The 14,799-nt window shown below is 33.8% G+C and overlaps 1 pseudogene; it reads right to left on the bottom strand.

Moving 5' to 3' along the window:
• Positions 1–1,779: 1,779 nt before the first annotated feature.
• LOC114735638 (sugar transport protein 7-like) lies at positions 1,780–5,344 on the bottom strand (annotated as a pseudogene).
• Positions 5,345–14,799: the final 9,455 nt, after the last annotated feature.

Here is a 14,799-nt window from a genome sequence, read left to right as displayed (position 1 = left end):
GTCACCGCCTCCGAGTTCATTGCCGGTACCGGGATTTCTAGGAAGAACGGGGCAGCCACCAGCGACTTGAGGCGGTTGCTAAGGCTTGATTTGGTATGAGAAGGAGCTGTAAGGCTTATGATCGGCGGAGAATGAAGTTTCTAGTGGTGATTGATGATTGTTTGACGGGTGATAGGATTTCGGTTCTTCCTTCCTACGTAGATGGGCGTTCGCATAATCTCAACGAGCTTCCTTTATTTTTCAAGAGGTTGTCTGTGGGATGCGAGCAAATGAGCAATTGATCGAAGCTATGCCTAGGCATGCTTGAAGTGACGAGAATTTATATTTAGTTTCTGAAAGAGGGCTTACTCTATTCAGTTAGATAGTATTAGTGCACTTAAGGACGGAAGGTTCGAATTTCGAGGCTATAAATCTCTTGTAAATTCATGTGCTCTTTAAAAGTACAACATGGTGGTTTAGGTTGTGTCTGTAGGATGCGTGCGTATGCTGGCCTTTAGATCGTGTAGAAGAAGGAAGTGTACTTAGTGTTGGTTCGTTTCTTTCAGGTGTTTGTTTCGTCTTGTTGTCTATTTCTTCTTGATGTAGTTCTGAATCTTGATGCAATAAGATCCCTATAGTTAGCTTTCTGCACTGGATTAATGCCCTCCTATTGCATGCGTGATCTTTTTTTTTTTATTCGGAATTTATTCTTTTCTTCCTAGAGGATGATTTCCATATTCTTGGCGGAAACGTAAAATGGGCTTCTGTCACCTTGAATTCGGTTGATTGTAGTGAACTTGCTTCTCGACGAGGATACGAAAATCATGGATTAAAGGGAAAAACTTCGCGGCCTTAAGAATGAAGGATCCTTGCGCATGTAAACGGATTCTTTAAAACTTTGCCCATTATGTCATCCTAAGCTCAGATTTGATGTACGCGATGTAATGATTGACCAGTGACTCTGTTGAGGCGGAGTTTGCGATGAAATTTTCGTACGCGTATCTGTTCGTGTTCTACAGGTACCTGCTGGGGTGGGTAGGCCTTTGAAAACAGCATGATGATAATTCGCAATTCGTGTTTGATTCACTGGTCGGTGTGGGGCTTATTTGTTCGTGTGAGTTGCTCTTCTGAATGGTTGTAATGGGTACTTCGTGGTTGATGAAATACAATTCAATGTTCGAATGCAGTGTCGACACAGTACGATCATATTGACAGCCAAGTTGGGATCCGAGCTTGTTTCTTTGAACTTCCTCTGAACGCATTACCTCACTATTCAGTCGACTTGACAGGTCCTGCTGATTTTCATTGGTTTAAATTTATTTTGAGTGCCATAATCTCTAATACGACTAATTGTGTGGTAGAGTACTAGTTCAACGGGCACGCATGGGTTTTAAATCATTGATGGATTGTTTGCTATCATTCTATTCGCATCTCTGATTTCACCGGGGAAAAGCAGTGTCTTGTCTTTAGGCATTTTATCCTTGTTCTGTTACTAGCTTCAACTCGCATATGTCCGCTAAATTGGGTGCGAGTGTTTCAAGAGAACTAAGTATTGAAATCAGTTGAAATTGCATGACTTGGCTTTGTAAGTGCTACCGGAGATGATAGTTGAATATTCTAGCTTGCAAGTCGCTTTTCGTCCCCCTTCGTGTATCTATTCAAACTGCTAATGTCTTGCGATCTAGGCAGTATCCGAGAAGAGAACTAAGGCATTCACAGCGCTGTGATGAATCTTTTGTGTTTTTGCCGACTTTTGAAGCTAGTCTCTAAGACGGGGAAATTCTTAAATACATGATAACACAATACATTCTATGACTAGATTCAATATGTATACATCTCGTTACACATTGTATGTAAAAGTATGATAATCTGTAGACCTTAGTCTAGGATGACTGAAACAGTATACCTTACACATCAGTTGCATCAGCTTCCGGGAATGGAGGAGCACTAACCTTTTCCAGAACCAGTGCTTCCTCCATAAAAAGACCATTTCTTCAATGGGAACTCCTTGGTTTCAGGTAGAAAAAGGAAGACTACAATGGTCATGATGGTGATCCAGCCCGCAAAGAAGAGAAACAATGCATACTTTAAGGAACAGAGGAGGGAAAGCAAGCTTTGAGCAATTATGAATGTGAACAGAAGATTTACTGCAACTGTGACGCTCTGTCCTGCCTGCCGATCGGATCTCCAATGGGAATATCTCACTTGGAACTGTCCACCCTAGGGGACCCCATGACCATCCGAAAGCTACGACAAAGAGGCAAATCATAACTACAACTACTATTGAGTAACTCGTAGACGGGTCCCGATTGTCTCCGAACTTTAGCCCCAATATTACTGCTACTATGACCTGTTCATATTCGGGGGAAAAACTGAGACTTTAGTCAATTGCTTTATGGATTATATAGTCAATTGTCTCTCTATCTGAGGAGCAGTCTGAAATCGCTAGTTGTCTAGATGATGAAACAATATAATTCATTTGCCAGGGTTCTTGTTTCATACTACAGACTTGGTGTTCTCCCTAGTCTAACATCAGTTCTGGAGTGTTTGATTCATACAAATTCAAAGTTCTTGTTCAGCAGCTCTATATACTGTGACAGCCCAAAATATGAAGTGCCAATCAGCCAATGAATCATTTAATATGTGACCTTTTAACATTAATGTTTAAGAACATTCTCTGCATAGAGACGATTCCTTGATCCCCTGCACTGGCAATACATAGGCAGCTGTGTTCTTTTTTATTTTAAATCAGTCACACAAAGATAACTCTTAGAATGCTGTGTGCTTCATAAATTTGTTTCTTTAATTTACCTGGCATATGATCATTTGTATTCCACCACTGATGAGCAGAGCCCTGCGTCCCAATCTGTCAACCGTTGCAATAGAAATAAATGTTGAGGAAGCAAGAACTCCTCCTGTCAAAGCAGATGAATATAGAGCAGCATTCCTTCCGAATCCCATACTCTGGAACAGTACAGGAGCGTAAAACAGAATTGAATTTATTCCAGTAAGGATCTGAAACGTCGGCATGAGAATTGACATGACCAACTCTGGCCTGTTCCTCCTTTCCAGCATGTTTCGAAAGGGATGCTCTATTGAGTTTGCGATCTTGCTCGCATCGATGATGTCTTGGAACTCTGCATCAACATCTTGGGTTCCTCTGATCTTTTCAAGTAGCTTTCTTCCCTTTTCTGTTAATCCTCTTTCTATTAAGCTGTTTGGCGTATCAGGAAGGAAAATTCCGCCCACTGTCATTGCAGTAGCTGGTATAACAGCTAGACCCAATGAGAGCCTCCACCCCCATGGGTGAAGCTTCTGCGTTCCATAGTTGACCATGTTGGCTGTGAAGATTCCTAAAGTTGTCGCCACTTGAAACATCATGTTCAGGCCACCTCGCAAGTGGGTTGGTGCCATCTCTGACAAGTACAGAGGAATTGCCTTCAAAACAACCACAAGGTGGGGCTCTGTTATCTTTTAAGTTCAACCACAATGCATGTTTTTCTGGACCTATTTACTGTTTCATGTTTCAACACATCAGCACCTTACTTTTCATGGAAAGTTTATAAACTCACATTAACAGTCACAATCTGTTAAAAGGTTTCATTGCAGAGTTAATGCGGAGTATGATGTGACACAGTATTGAACTAATGTTTTCAGTCAGTCTGAAGGTAGTACCATAGCTAACACGAGTATGCAGACATAATTTTATTTTTAAAGTGTGGCCGATTACCTGGTTTCCAAATCCAATGCCAACACCAAGCATGATTCTACCTAGGAGAAGCATGGCCAGATTAACAGCTGCTGCATTGAGAACCGATCCGATAAGAAAGCAGATTCCACCACCAATTATACTTGCCCTTCGCCCGTACTTCCTTGTTACTGGAGATGCCAATAGAGATGCAACTAAACCAGCAAGGTAGAGAGAAGAGGTGAACAATGCAAGATTTTGATTGTCGTACTTGCAATAATTGTTTTCCTGTGCATGCTCTCTACTTCTGTATACTGACGGGAAGAATTCCTGGAGAAACTCGTCCATCGAAGTCACCCCCCCTGTTAGCAATCAAACAAAAATCAGAGGACTTTCAATGTAAAAGGAATGGCTCTCTCTGACCAGCATCCAAGTAAGAAATAATCTACAAACTTTTAGTTAATTTCTGTTGCTTTGCTTTTCTTTGATACTAATTTTAAAGTTGGGAGTTCTGTTTTTCGAACATTAGTTCACAAATCATTACTCAGTGCATGAAGTAGATAAAACTGAAGCCTTAAATCCATGGGATACTGATACCAGAGGCCGCAAAATATGTAGTGCCCAAAATGTCTGTCTGATACAATGCGACTATGTTTCCAAGCGTCGTAAACCCCGGAAGTTAATTGAATACATCTGGTATCTCAATTGGAAAGGAGACTTAAAAGTGATGAAAAAGGTTACGAACAGAGCCAAAGTGAATGATGAGGAGTCATTATTTCGATGTTAACTTGGGGATTGCATCATTTGGAATCAAGTAGCGATGATGAAAAGGTTCCAGAAGTGAAATCAAAACATGATTTGACACATGCATACAGTACAGAACAGACAGAGAAAGTTGGGTATATCAGAATCTGCATCCTCTTCTGTATCTTTATTTTTCAATTCACACCTCTAAGATATTAAGCATATACAATTATCTTCTGGATCTACACGAGCAATTTTCTGTTCAGATCTTTCTCTCAGCTGGTAATCAGGGAATGTTCCCTATCTCTCATAACCCCACAAAAAATATAGGATCTCAAGTAAATTAAAACTGGTTGATTAGAGTGGAGCATGGGAAAAGAACCTGAAATCCCAATATCATAGCCGAAGAGAGACCCTCCAGTGGCAGCAACAATGCAGCTGATGACGACATAAGCTGTAACTCTCCCTTTGTATTGCGCTGCTCTCTCTCTCGTCACAGCACCTTGTGTAAATGACCCTCCTGCCATTTGTGCAACAAAATGCTAAAGGACGACGACTCTTCTTGCTTCAGACTTGAGAGATTATTCCCATACTGCTTCCAATTTATCCTCGCTCGGAGACAGAAAAAGGGTGGAGAAAAAAGTAACACTTTTACGAAACCTCCAATTCTGGACAGAAAAAGCAGGACTTTAAATGTCTGGTTCGGTTTTTCATACAATGGAACTGTACATTTATGACTCAGTCTTCGTTGGCTTCTCTATCTTCTCTCATACTTTAATCTTCTTTTGCAGGGTTTGAAAGGACTCATGAGAGTTTGGAAAATTGATAATGGCCTTCATGAGGGGGTGTTTCCACTTTCATGGCCTCATATTGGCTCGGAAAGTCCTCTGAATGACGCCAGATTATAAAGGGGTCAAGATAACACCGTTTATTCATGTATTTAGCATATGGTGGAAATTGGAATGCAGTGCATGTGCAGGCAGGTACACGGGAAACTGATTTGGTTTAATGATTTTTCATTTTAGGTTCATGATTTGTTTAGAGGTTACTGACGACATCTAAGAATCATCCGTTCGTGAATTTGTGCCACGTGTATTCTTTTTTATGTTAAATCAGATTTTCTGGATCTTATCCTGCATTTATCTGTTAGTGGGGGGGATTATACGCCTTACGCATTTCCCATTTCATTGCCTTCGTTGCTGGCAAAGCTAGGAAAACCGTCTTCGCGTTTTTAATGGAAACGAATGGTATTATCAATATTAATCATTTACTGATAATATGAGTGAAAAGGTTACTCCATTTGTTTTTTAATAAACTAGATAACTTATTCGTAGATATTAAAAAAAAATTAGTTGAGTTAATTATTTATAATATTATTTTTGACCTTAATATAAAAGTTAGATAATTAATTTACCAAAATTAAGAAGATTAGTTAGTTATTTATAATAAATGACTTTTATTGTTTTTAAAATATCATTATCAATCATAAAAATTTCTTATCATATGAAATTACTGTAGAGATTACGTAGGAGGCAAAATGAATAAATATTAAAGATGAAATAAATTGGATTATATATTTAAGACGAATTTAAATTTTCAACTAATTTTTATCCTAAGGACGAGTGGCAGTAAACGTGTATTGGTTTTTTTTTTAATATCTTGTATAATTTTGTTATTGTGACTGTTTGATGAAAACTCTTTTATTATTTGACAAAATCTTCTTTATTATGTACAAGCAATATAAATGTATATGGAGATTTTAGAGAAAATTTATAAATTTGACAAATAAATTAAAATTTTATATTAGACTTGGGCTGGCCTCAGTTTACGTCTACCAATTTTGTGGGGACTTCAGGGGCGATCTGCTGTGGGAGAGCGAGAGAAAAGTTGTGTCCTTTCTTTATTTATTTATTCATCTTTTTTTTTTTTTGCCTCTTTGGATGAGTTATAGAAAAAGAATTGGAAAAATAGTTTAAAAAAAAAAGCTGCTAAAATAGAAAAACTATACATAAGGACCAGTTTACAAAAATTGTTGTCAGAATCCATATCATTATTGTCAAAAACTCATGCTTATGTTGTTCTTGGTTTCTATTTGTAATTTTTCTATTTCCTTCTTTTTTTTTTATCCAAAAGAATTCTGGTTGGCAATAAAAAAAGAAAGAAAAAGAATTGTGATGGATCATTCTTGACTTGTTGTGTGCCGTGTGTTTTCTTGTTCAGATATTAATAATTTAATCCCACATTTGGTTGATATCACCCAATCTGTCCGTACGGGGGTTATGGAACTTGTTGCCTTTTCCCAACCGGCAAAATTAGGTTAGCTCCATTCCTTGGACCTTATTGAATATGTGCGCGTTAGGGTATCTCAATTCACGAATCTCATGCTTGTATTAAAAATTCAAATTTAATTATATTTTATATTAATATTTATAATAATTTTTCATATGATTATTTGGCTGGTCAAGATATTTTATGTAACTATTTGACATCAGACAATCTCAACCCTCACTATGTGGTCTGAATTCTCAATTTTATTCTATAAAGAAAAAGTTCTTCAATTTGGCCCTACTTACTCCCACTGATCAGTTTTCATAATAATAGTAAATATTGATTCATGGCGTAGGAAAAAAAAAAAATTGATTGCTGGCAGAGAGCCAAGAACATAGGTCTGAGACTTACTAGAGTTGAGTTTGGGGTCTACATTTTAAAATAGCAAATGAGCCTCTCTCCTTTTTTTTTTTTTCAACGCAAAGATATTTTGTTATCGGAGGTAATTCTATTGAAAATATTGGGTCCGTTTAGATTAATGATTAGAAAAATAGTTTTTGAAGAAGTGAAGTTGGATAAAAATTAAATTAGATAAGTTGAATTGTGTTTGGATTGGAATTTAAAAAAGTTAGTTTGTAAAAGTGTGAGATTGGTAAAAGGTTATTTGAATTATGATTGAGTAAAAATAAGTTTGTTGTAAAATTACTAAAATAGGTATGATTTTTAATAAATAATGAAACGTGGTTAAAAAATGTTTTGACATAATACAATGAAATTAAAATAATTTAATATAAAGAAGTCAAATTGATTGAGTGAATTAAATTTTAAAACTTCATAAAAATCATAAAAAAATATTGTAAATATAATGTGAAACATGAGAAAAAATGAATTGAGATAATATAATGAAGAAGTAAAATTTAATGTGCGAAATAAATTTGAAAATTTTAAAGAAATCATAAAAAATATTTTTAAATATAAAGTGAAACATGATAAAAAAAATGAATTGACATACTACAATGAATTTAAATGAGCAAAGGTAGGAATAAATGAGGAGAGGCAGGAATAAAAATATATTTGACAAGAAAATAATTTTTCAACAGTCCAATATAAGCACGATGCAATTTTAAAAAGCTCCTCCCTTGCAGCTTATTAAAACACACGGTCTGATTAATGATTTGGAGCTAAAGTGGGATGACCCAAAAAATGTCGCAAACACCCTTACATAACCAATCGAGCTTATCAACTACTTAAACCTCATTTTGGCACATAAATGATAAAACACCCATCCAAACAGGCAGATTATTAGGCACTGAATGTGAATATTTTTTTAGTGGAGATTCAAATATGAGCTCATTGTGTTATGAGAGACTAGTCCTTTTCGGTATACTCAATTCCTATTTGAGCTTATAATAGTTAGTGTTGATGAGCTTAGGACTTAAATGGGCTGACTCTTTACGGTACATTTGGTACAAGGGAAACGGAAAGGATAATAAGAAAAATTTTAATAAGCTCAATTTGAAATTAATTTTTATTACTCTTTTATCTTACATCATCTATGTACTAAAATTTTAAGACCACACTTTTCTAATTTTTTAAATTGAGTTCATTAAAATTTTTCTCCTCTCTTTTTTGTTCTATTTCCCTAGTACCAAACCTAAACATAGAATTAGAGTTGTCTTGTCAAATGATTATCATGTAACAATTTTATTTTAATGCATGTGAGTGGGACATTCTATTCTTAATATAAAAGCACATTAAAAATTTAATTTAGTCATAAGCATAAGTTCTCAGTTTATTTTGTTTTTTATGTCTATCCATTTTGCTTTAAAGTAATATATATGGTAAATACACATGTTAAAGTGTTTTTTATCAAAAACATTTTCATTGTATATAATTAATAAGGATATTCTAGAAAAAATAACATATACTTATTATAAATAATTAGTTTAACTAATTTTTTTTAATATTTACATATTGATTGCTAGTTCTTAATTGAGTATGGGAGGTAGTATTAATCTATGAGATATTATAGAGTTGTTATATCATATAAGGATTGAAAATTCTTAAGGAAATAATAGATTAATAATTGTATCTATTTTTAAGAAATTAGTTTTTATGATTTTGAGGCCAAAAAAAAAAGGAAGGTAATAAGGTAAACGGACCAGGAGTTTGAACGACGTCGCTTTCAACAGGGCAGTAATGCGCACGATGTTGAAATTTGGCAGCCCAAAAATTGAGAGCTTAGAGATTGAATTCCCAACGGCGGGTCGGTAAGCAATTATGTGTAGAGGAAGTGGCGTTTAGATTAAAACGACAGGAATGATGATATGATATTCGACTCGCTTATGGAAACATCAATGCCATTTCATCAAGGAGGATTGCTTAATTAGGTTTTGGTGTTTCTTCAACAAACCTAAATTTGATATGAAATCCTACCTAATTCCTTAATATAAAATCAAGTTGAGTAATTTAAAGAGATTATAAAAATTATTAAATTACTTAATTATAACATATATTATCTTTAAAATACTTATATGCATTATTAAATTATATATCAATTTATAAGTAACATCAATTTTTTAAAATAAATTATTGTTATAAAAAATACGGGTGATATTTTTGTTTTAGTATTATCATTTATTAATATGATTATTAATTAATTTTATTTTACAAAATTTTAGATATTGCGTTGTTATAAAATAAATCTAAATTTTGTACGGCTGTTATATTCTTCTTTTGCATGACGTTCATGAAAGTTTAGGAGGCAGATGCTAATTGGAATTTAAACCCGAGAAAATCATAAACATGAGAAAATCAACCCATGCCTAACCCAACGACCTTATCAGTGGTCAACCTAATTCTAGAATTTTCTTTTAGAGTGCCTTCAGTTTAATCTAGCTTATTTATTGCTATTTTAAATTAACAAGTAATTTATCATTCCATTATAATATTTATCCAATTTTTTCAGGTATTCTTAAACACAATCTAATTTAATTAATTGTCCCATAGATCACTAATCCTACTTTTGTTTTCCTATGTAACTTTGCTCATATCGATTGACTGAAAATATACACAATAACAATGGCTGGATTGAGTAGTATATTCCATTTTTAAAAATAAAATCATGGGTTCAAACCCTGTAAATAAAATAAATTATATTGAAAGAGTTATTTTTATTTAAGCTCAATAACAATAATTCTTAAACTTAACTTAGTAGCACCAAATACAATACACCGTTCAGATTTAAATATAAAAGCTAGTAAAGATGTTTGTCTTGATTATAAATATGAAATCTTAATTTACTTTATTTTTTAAATTTATAATTTTTTTTTCTAAATCCTAATTCCTATCTATTGATTGTATATAGCAAATAAATTTTTTTCATTAAAAAAAGTAATTTCCAATACAAATGATAAAAATGATTATTTAAAAAAACACATTTTTAATAAATTATTAACTTAATTATTGGGTTAATATAACTTTTGTTCACTCAACTTAATTAAATAATTTTTTAATATGGTATTCCTTTGGACCAATTTATTAGGGGTTACTTTCCAACTCGAAAGAGCAAAGAATAATATATCGTACAAAAATTATACTCCTCCGGTCCTTAATATAGGATCCAATTCTTGAGTTGGTTTTGATCCTAAATATAAGACCCCTTTCTCATATTTATTAATTTTCTCTAAATTACCCCTATGAATACTCCATCAACCATAATCAAGTAAAAGAAAGAGAGGGAGTATTAAGAAAGATGATTATGGTGTTTTAGGAAAAATGTGTCACTTTTCTTATAATTAACTAACTTACCTAACTTCCTTAATATAATCAAATTAGTTAAATGGGTCTTATATTAAGGACCGGAGGAGTATTATCAAAATTTAAACAGGTTTTTCATGAAGCACAATGAAAATGAAAAAAAAAAGGGGAAAATTAAAGCGAAGGACCTAAAACAAATAAAATTTATTATAAAGGATCTTAAAAATTGTAATTATTTATGAGGACCAAATACCAAACTATAAGTTTGAAAATACCAAAATGCCCTAACTTAATTCCCTATATTACATTTAGAATTTGGAAGGAAAAAAAAAAGAAGAAGCTGAAACTAAATTTAAAATTAAAATCACCCATCATTTCCATTATCATATTCTTTTTTGGAAGGAAAAAAAAAACAAGTCTCACGAAGATTCAAATTCATACCATCAATGTCATTTACTCTTGTAAATATCAGATAACACCACATTCAAAAATTCTTTAATTTCTTATGGTCATGAAAATAATTACTTGTTCTTGTGTATGGCATTTTTTAATCTCATGCAGTCAATTTGGTTTTTTTTTTTTCATTTCATTTATCAGCTAAGTGTATAATTAAATTTTCATGATCGCTGTGATAGAGTTTTGAATATTCATAATACATATGGTGGTGAAACAATTATTTGTGATTTAATTATTATTTAGATTGAGTTGAAACAATTTTGATTTTTAATCTTAATGTATATTCTAGTTTTTTTTAATATTTGAATTTGAAGTTTGATAATAATGGTAATAAGTTTATGACTTTTGACTAATTATTTTAAATTAGTCCTAAACTCTTTTGGCTCCTAGGAATATATGTTTATTTTTAGGGGTCGAGCTACAAATTCAAACTCACTCAATTTAAGATATGATGGATATGTGAGTCATAAAAAATAAATAAATAAAATAAAAATGGATTCGAATTCATCAAGCATATTACTAGATCTTTTTGAGAATTTGACATTATATCAATATAAAATACTACAAATAATAAATGTTATACTATTTAAAAAAAAATAATACAACTGATGCTCTATAAAGATTCCATATTTAATTTGGTTTGATAGGCAGAATGCTATGTATTGCAAAAATACGATGTGATTAAAAATTAATTTTATTTTTTATTATAAAAACTAATTTCATTTTAGTTTTAGTTTTTTATTTTAATTTTGAAGTGGGAGGGAATGTAGGAGGTTTGATTAGGGTGGTTTAGTATTTTAAATTTCTTATTTTGGCATTTGGTCCTTTTATATAATTACAATTTTTATTGTCTTTCATAATAAATATCATTTTTTTTTAGGTCTTTCATTCAAATTTTCCCAAAAAAAAAACAAAGAAAAAAGACAAATTATTAAAGCACTTTGTCGGCTGAACTTAATATAAGTTTTAAATTATTTTACTTAATAAATTACTAGAATAAAGTATATACTTTTCAACAAATAATAAATGTGTCACGCACATGATTGGAGCCTATCGTGGGGGTCAGTGAGTGGCACGATTTTATAAAGATGTACATGTGCACACAAACATGTGTCCTATAAATAAATACAACAGTTATAAAGTTATTTTAAAGTTGTATCAATATTATCAGCATATAATTAAAAGGGTTCGAAATAAATATTTTGCGGTACTTGTAGTTGGTGACAAAAATATTATAAAATTTCTAGGTTAAATATAAATAATAAGAATCGCCCACGTTCAATTAACTTTTATTTAATTGTGCATCACACACACACATAACTGCGGAAAACTACCATTAAATTAACTCAGAAAATAGATTAGTCAGGGGAAAATCAACAAACTCAACAAAATACATGTCGGCTTGTATGATGTTTCTTTAATTATTTTGAAAATTTAAAAGCTTACATATGAGTGAGTATAGTTGACACGACTTTGTAATTTATTGGTGTGAAAACTCCTATATGAGGGAGAGGTTACGTTAAAAAAAGTTACATATGCTAGTTATTGTTGTGTTTTTGTTCGTTTTCATTTCTTTTATCTTATATCTACAGTTAAGTAAGACTCATTGTAAACCCTATATGAATTTTAGATTGGACCATATTTTTTTAAAAAAAATAATAACAAGTATTCTACTATTAAAAGTAATTATATTTAAAATGCTGTTAAGTACTAAATGTAAATACTTCATTTAACATGAATTTAAATTTTGATACACCACATAATGAGAGATGATTAAATTTTTATGTAACTATTTGACATCAGACAATCTCAACCCTCACTATGTGGTGTAATAATGGCCGTTCTCTGTTTGAATTCTCAATTTTATTCTAGACAGAAAAAAGTTCTTTAATTTGACCCTACTTACTCCCACTGATCAGTTTTAATAATAATAGTAAATATTGATTGATGGCGTAGGGAAAAAAAAAAATTGATTGCTGGCAGAGAGCCAAGAACATAGGTCTGAGACTTACTAGAGTTGAGTTTGGGATCTACATTTTAAAATAGCAATTTATTTTCCCGTTTTATGGTCAAAGACGGTCTGTCAGTCCATAATATGGTCACAGCTAAAATACCCAAGATGTGCAATTAGTTCCCATTTGGGTTGAAGTACATGTTGCTTGGTGATAACAATTGATCAACCAAGAAGTAGGGTGATCTTTTGTGCCAGGTAAAACCAAGTTTCATGTGTCACAGTTCTTACTTCGTAGTGGAGAACCCTGTAGATATGACGGATCATATGGTGTTGTGCACTGTTTGATAGAGCCCATTGCTATATGGTCAAATAGGTCTCTTTTCTATCTTTATCAGTCTCCTCGCTTATTTCTCTAGCCGTTCGAGATTATCCATGTCCATTGCGAGTTGTGTCTCCTCTGATTGTCTTTAAATATGACGTACCTTGAGTGTGTTGTATATCAGGATCTCAAATTCTCAGATAATTGCTGGGAGCAGTTCTGCCTCTCAGCTACACATCCCTAGGCCTTTCAATTATCTTCCCTATTGATCATCCTTCATGCTCAAAGTTCTCTCACTATTGGAGTTCGGTTTAGACAATTGCGAGACTGTATCTGAATTTTTTGATAGGCAACAAGTATATCTAGCTAATTTAAACCCCCGAGGAAGCTCAGCAAAATTTGAAGAAAATCTTGTTCTTAAGAATATGATCTATGGTTTGTCCTCTGGAGTAGCAAAATTTCAATTCTTATTCATAGTGAAAGATTTGTTTGCATAAAATTGTTTAATGCATTATTAACAACTCATTTTATCGTATTTGTCGTTGTCTTAAAAATTTTTTAGCCCATTTTTGGGAGGAGGAGGTCTTCATACTTGTACTACATACCAGTAGGAAAGAAACACACGGTAATTAAAGATGCAAATCTAATAAAAATAAACAAGCAACACGATAAATATCATATACTTTTTTTTTTTACTAAAGCATAGGTATCCTCCTATTAGAGGTAATCCTATTTGAGACACTATCGGGCACTAAATGTAAGTATCTTTCCCAGGGAGGATTCGAACTTTGGTTCGCCATGTTGTGAGGGACTAACTCTTTCTGCTAGATCCAACCCGCATTGGTGATAAATATCATATACTTAATTTCTTTATATTTAGGGTCTGTTTGGTTGGGCTTCTGATGAGCTTATAAGTAGCTTAAAATCAGCATAAGCCCGATTGGAATTCAGATGCTGTTTGGATGGGCTTGGAAAAAAAAGTGGCTTATGAATTTTAAGCTCCTCAACGCACGTTCTGGCCCAAGCCAATTTTTATGGCTTATTGAATCAGATAAGCTCTTATTTTTTACCGTTGGGATCCTATCAGCCGGTCCTCATTTTTTTTTGCTGAAGTCTTCGGCCTTTCTTTCGCGTCTTCGGTCTTTCTTTTCTTCCTGGAGTCTTCGTTCTTTCTTTTCTTCTTTCCCATCTGCTCTCCCTTCTACCCGACCGGCGACCCCTCATCCTGCCTCCTCCGTCGCGTTGTCGTCAGACCACCGAGAGTTGCCGTGAGCTGCGTCGCGTCTCCGCCGTGAGGTCCTCGTGTTGGGTGTGGCTTGGAGTGACCGAAAGCCTGGTCCTTCACGCGAGCTGCCTCCCCTCATCCTCCGTCCCCAGAACCACCGAGACTTGCCGTGAGCTCCATCGCGTCTCCTCCGTGACAGGAAGCAACTTGGGTGTGGCTCTCTCGAAGGTTTCGCAGGAAAATGATTCTGTGGGCTACTGAGTCAAACGCCCTAGAAAGTTTCGGTGACCGGTCCGATCTATGAGCATGGAGCAGATCGGTCTAGGCCGTATGATTCGGTCCAGTACCATGACATGGCAATTGCGGATAAAGCAGACCAGCGGCTTGGTTATGAGCCAGCGCGTGGA

This window comes from Neltuma alba, unplaced genomic scaffold, assembly GCF_004799145.2.
Source record: "Neltuma alba isolate B1F8T4 unplaced genomic scaffold, ASM479914v2 tig00002699_pilon, whole genome shotgun sequence".
Lineage (NCBI taxonomy): Eukaryota > Viridiplantae > Streptophyta > Magnoliopsida > Fabales > Fabaceae > Neltuma > Neltuma alba.
This window is presented reverse-complemented; position numbering and strand designations above follow the sequence as displayed.